The 5,847-nt window shown below is 47.4% G+C and overlaps 1 long non-coding RNA gene across 1 annotated transcript; it reads right to left on the reverse strand.

Moving 5' to 3' along the window:
- Window positions 1–734: 734 nt before the first annotated feature.
- On the reverse strand, window positions 735–1,856 carry LOC139034670 (uncharacterized). Its single transcript, XR_011487161.1, has 2 exons — window positions 1,636–1,856; window positions 735–1,261 (listed from the first exon to the last, which is right to left on the reverse strand). It is a non-coding gene; the product is annotated as an uncharacterized lncRNA (long non-coding RNA).
- Between the last annotated feature and the right edge of the window lie 3,991 nt (window positions 1,857–5,847).

Raw genomic sequence — 5,847 nt, forward strand, 5'->3', positions numbered from 1 at the left:
CCGTTTGCTTCAACTCAGACCTGATGCAGGCAAACAGATACATAATAAAAAAAAGAAAAGAAAAAAATTCGTAATACTCTAACTCCATACAAGTATAGACACCTCTCCTCTTATCCCAACCCCAAAGGTCAAAATTCTGGTGGGTTCCCTGCCATATTTTCATCATGCTTGTATACAAACATTTATTCCTACTCAGAGAGTTTGAATTTTTAGTTCTTATGAAACTGAATTAAAAAGAAAAAAAACTGAATTATACTATGTTTAAGATTCCACAATTTCCCTTTTCCTCATTTACCATAGATAACCTCTAGAATAATTCATACAAATCTGATTCATTCATTTACACCCACTTTAACTGAAATTATGAATTATATAAATTATATTTATGTCAAAATATATCCTATTAGGGGACATCCAGGAGGTGTCTCAATAATGCTTTATCACTAAAAAGTATGCAACAAGCTTCCTTGATTAGTTAGTACATTCTCCCACTCTTTTTTTTTTTTTGATCACACCAGGTCTTAGTTGCAGCACGCGGGATCTTTAGTTGTGGCATGCAAATTCCTAGTTGCAGCCCGTGGGATCTGGTTCCCTGACCAAGAATGAAAGCTGGACCTCATGCATCGGGAGTTTGGAGTCTTAGCCACTGGACTACCAGAAAAAATCATATATTCTCCCACTTTCATATCGGAAGACTATATTCCCAAAAATGAGATGTGAGGCAATAATATATATTTCTTATTTTAATGGGTATTATTATACTGTCTTCCCAAAGATGGCAACAATTTTCATTCTTGGCTACAAGACATGAGGAGGCCTGGTTTTCCCTCCCCAACAGCACTATAGATTATTACCCATTTTCATTTTTGCCACTTGATGAGGAAAAAATAATGTTTCATATTATTTAATTTGCATTTCTGAACATTGGTAAGGTGAATCATCACCTCACTGTTCAGTAAATCTTAGTTAGTAGGTCAGACTTTCATTCTGGATAGATAACATACTCATGGAAAAAATGGAGGAGTTTGACTAAATTTCTAGCAAAATAATGTGGCATAACCATCTTAGCCAACAACCAGACCAGTGCCTGAAACTAGTCCAAGTTTTGACCATTGTGCAAAAGACCTTGACCACATTTGAAGGAAGACTCTCAAAAAACTTGCAGAGATGTCTGAATTGCAAACAACACGACCACAGAGGCAGGAGAGTTGACTGTGAGGTTCAACATAAACCTGATGTTGACCCCGAGGCGTCCCCGGACCTGGAACAGAGGGGAAGCTCATCTTGAGTGCCTGAAGCACTGGAATGAGAAGCATTTCGAATCCCAGGGGCCCAGGATGAAAGAGAGATGAGTAGCCGCCTGTGCTAGACGTGCGGCAGACCCAGGAATCTCGAGGGGCTGTATCCGGTTGAGGGGAGCCCTGATGCTGTCCCCCCGTGGGAAGGGAGCGCGGCTGGCCCCTGGGGCTCGTAGGTCGTGGGGCTCTGCGATCCGCGCTGGAGGAGGTCAGCACCCTCACCGCCAGCCCGCTGCCCCCTCCTCCTCACGGAGGCTGCGGGGCCCAGCGCCGTCCTGCTCCTTCCCCCCGCCGCCCTCCTCTTCACCGACCTTTCCTCGTTTTATCCAGGAGTCACCTGAACAGATGCGCTGGGGGAAACGGAGAGAACGTTGTGATCCTCTGCACCCCAAGTCCACCAAGAAGGACCAGTCAAGGCTGGTGAGGGGGAAATGAAACGATACTCGAAAGTCTGCAGAGAAGAGACATTGTACGCGAGACGACAGACGTAGAATCCGCGATTCTCTTCAGAGAGTCAGCTTTCAAGCTAGGAAACCACCACCAGCTCTCTGCTGAAGCTCGCAGCGCCTGGACTCGGGCCGCCTGCGGGCGCCTCTCGGCGGCGCCTCGGTCCCCGGAGCAGCGCCTCCCTCGCCGGGCACCGTCTGACCCCTAGCGGCCGCGGGCAGGCCGCCTGCAGCGGCCGGGTGTCGACGCTCCACGGCTGACAGGGAAGCGGCCTTTCTTCTGAAAAACGAACGTCTGTAAATTACCACAGTGATGGATCTCCGCCCTTACGAGGTCTTCAGAACAAGTCAACTTCAGAGAAACTACCAGAGAGCCCTCGGCATCAATGAGCACAAGCGGCGGCGCTCCTGGCGTTTCTCTGCAATCGATCTCCTCCGTGACTTTAAACTCGGGTTCCAGAGCCCTGAGGCCCGTCTTTTTAAAAACAAGTAAAGAATGACACGGAAGGTGAGGAAGTGTCCACACAGCCTTCCCACCCCACCCCCCACCCCCCGGACTGAGGCTTCATGAGACAGGAAAGCCTAGAAACCAGAATATTTTCAGTCCTGTGAAGCTGCCTTAATTAGTTCTAAATGGTGGGGACAGGCAATGGGAGTTCTGAGGTTGTGAAATACCTTGGTGCTTTGTCTATTTTGTGAAGCATTTGGCAAGGGGTGGGGAGAAATTGAAGGCTGAGGCAAACAGTTCTGACTGAGCCACACCGATGTCTAGTCCAGAGAGCCTACCTCCAAACCCCACCCTGGTCTGATCAGATCTGACTCGGGATCCGCTGGGCTGAGCTTCTAGAAGGAGAGTCTCAGAAGCCACAGGAGAGGAAATCTCGGGTCAGCAGGGTTTCCCAGCCCTTCACACACACACACACACACACACACACACACACACAACTGGCCTCTGGTCCCAGACGGCTCTCAAAGCAAGATGACCCCATCTTAAAAGGCGCAAAAGATCTGAACACACATCGGACTAAAGACAATATATGCAGGGCAAGTGAGTATATGAAAAAATGCTTAGTACCATTTATCTTTAGGGAACTGTAACACAATAAAGTAGTATGGGACTCTAGCCCCAAGCATAAAATAAATGTCCATGAGTCCGCACTGATGTAAATAAGTGGTGGAATAAATAAAGGATAGAGGAATCTCCCATGATGCAGGATTCCAAATACTTTATGTAAATTCTCCCTGATTCAGCAGACAGAGCGTAGCGACTTCCCACTTCCTAAGTGTGGGCTGCAAATGGGGAATGCCTTCCAAAGAGCACAGTCTGGAAGAGAGAGAGGACGTGTGATGCTACAGTGGAGAAAGCTGACCAGCCTACCTAGAGCAGATGGTGAAAGGCAGCGCTGCAGCGACAAGTCATCCTGATGGGACACACCCCTGATAGAAGGTGATGCGCATGGCCCTTGGCCTCTGTGATCTTCCTCCCCAACACCCACAAGCTGAGTCTAATGATGAGAAGAACATCAGATGAATCCTAGCTGAGGAACGGTCTACAGAATACCTGATCACTACTACCAAATTTTGTCAAAGTCATCAAAAACAAGGGAAGTCTGACAGGAGATTCAGAAGGCACGACAGCTAATTGTAATGTAATCCCTGAACAGAATCCTGGAACAGAAAAAGGACATGAGATAGAAACTAAGGAGATCTGAATAAAACATGGACTTCAGTCCATGCATTAATATCAATCCATTAATTGTGACAAATGTTTCCTTGTTGTGGTTCAGTCGCTCGGTTGTGTCCGACTCTTTGCGACCCCACGGACTGCAGCACGCCAGGCTTCCCTGTCCTTTACTATCTTCCGGAGTTTGCTCACACTCCCGTCCATCGAGTCAATGATTCTATCCAACCTTCTCATCCTCTGCTGCCCCCTTTTCTCCTGCCTTCAATCTTTCCCAGCATCAGGGTCTTTTCCAATGAGTCAGTTCTTCGCATCAGTTGGCCAAATTACTGGAGCCTCAGTTTCAGCATCAGTGCTTCCAATGACTATTGAGGGTTGATTTCCCTTGGGACTGACTAGTTTGATCTCCTTGCAGCCCAAGAGACCCTCAAGAGCCTTCTCCAACACCACAATTCGAAAGCATCAGTTCATGTTTCATACTAACATATTGATAGGGGATCATGTTATATGGGAACTCTCTGTTCTGTCTTTGCAATTTTTCTTTAAATTCAAAATTAGTCTATAATTAAAACAAAAATTTACTCAGGGAACTTCCCTAGTGGTTAAGGATCCTCCTTTCAATGCAGCGGATGTGGGTTTGATCCCTGGTCAGGGAATTAAGATCCCACATTCCTTGGGGCAACTAAGCCTGCTCACCACAACTTGAGAAGCCCGAGCTCTTCAACAAAGACCCAGCACAGCCAAAAAAAAAAAAAAGTTTATGCAAAAAAGCAAAGTAGATGGGAGTGAAGTTGCTCAGTTGTGCCCGACTCTTTGCGACCCCATGGACTGTAGCCCACCAGGCTCCTTCCCATCCATGGGATTCTCCAGGCAAGAATACTGGAGTGAGTTGCCATGCCCTTCTCCAGGGGATCTTCCTGACCCAGGGATGGAACCCATGTTTCCTGCATCGACAGTTGGGTTCTTAACCACTGAGCAATTTGTTGTGTAAATTCTATCCAACCATAACTGACCTAAAAATCAACAAGGCACAACAGTAAGGATTTTACTTCAGTGGAAATATCCATGGTGAGAAAAGAAAGCTTTCTCAGACATGGTCAACAACATTTCCTATGCTCAACATCGTGCGGCTTGACGAATCTTGAGTAAGTCACAGAAACACGGTTACGGCAGCTCTGGTGGTCTCTTGCGGCACGAGATACAATTTCAGCGCTGAGTCACTGACACAGGCCGAACAAGTCAGGTCTGTTATCTGACAACCTATGAGAAACCTGAGCACAGCATGCTCAGAGCCGGCCTGGGGTCGCTCAGCTGAACAACCGTCCAGAACACACCTACAGAGCTAAATATCATGAAGACACCAAAATGCTGCTGGAAAAATGACAAGGTGGAAAAAATGGAATTTTCCAGAACTCCTTTGAGGGAGGTCACGGACCATGGCTGGAAGAAATACAAATACTACTCAGCTCTAAAACTTTCCTAGAGGGCTTCAACATATGAATTTGATCATCTTTCTTCGATACACGGAAAGCCACACATCAGAAGAAAATCACTCCACTGATGGGTGGGCCTTGTCCAATGAATGTCTAGTTGAACTTACACACACGTGGATTAGGAACAACTTTTCAAACCTAGAGCACCATAAATAAGGAAGCATCTGTCATTCGATAAGCCACAAGGTTGGAAAAGTATAGAGCTCCCCCACTCCCTCCCACCTTCAGAATCCACTCCTGATCTCCCATCCCCAGCCAGGCGCCTAATTCCAGAAGCAAGCCTGTGAACTGCATCCCAGGGAAGAGTGGCTCCAGGTACCCTGAGACCTTTAGTTGCACAGAGATGACTGCGTGGGTTTGGAGCTCTGCCCTTCCTGCACACAGAACTCGACCCTTCCTCCAAAGAACCCTGGAGTAAATTTCAAATGCATATGAGGTTGAAGAGTGAGCAAATTATTAGCCAGCCAAGGCCTCCACTAGTTGGATCCAATTCAGGTCAGGGCAGGCACTGTATTGAGGGCATAGGGCCCAGGCTTTAAGGATTCCAGGTTTAAGTCCTGCCAGGGGCTCTTATGAATTATGTAACTGTGAGCAGAATCTTGACCTCTGGAGGCCTGGATTCCTCATCTGTAAAATAAGGATAATTTTATCCATCAAATTATGTTCAATAATGCTTGTGAAATACCTGCGGTGGTCTGGCTCACCATGGGGTCTACATTCCCCCCCATATCCTGCGTGACTCAGGGAGACTGTCCTCTCACCCTCCGATCTGTGACAGGTATCCTCCTAGCGGCCTGCCCCTGCCCTCTGCAGATGGTCTCTTCTCCTCTCAGAGAGGAAGGAAGCAGCCAGAGGCAGCTGTCTCAGCCCCGGGCATCTGCACCCAATCTTTGTCTTCGCTCCTCCTGGATGAGGCCCATCTCTAGACC

This window comes from Odocoileus virginianus, chromosome 4 (genome assembly GCF_023699985.2).
Source record: "Odocoileus virginianus isolate 20LAN1187 ecotype Illinois chromosome 4, Ovbor_1.2, whole genome shotgun sequence".
NCBI classification, from domain to species: Eukaryota; Metazoa; Chordata; class Mammalia; order Artiodactyla; family Cervidae; genus Odocoileus; species Odocoileus virginianus.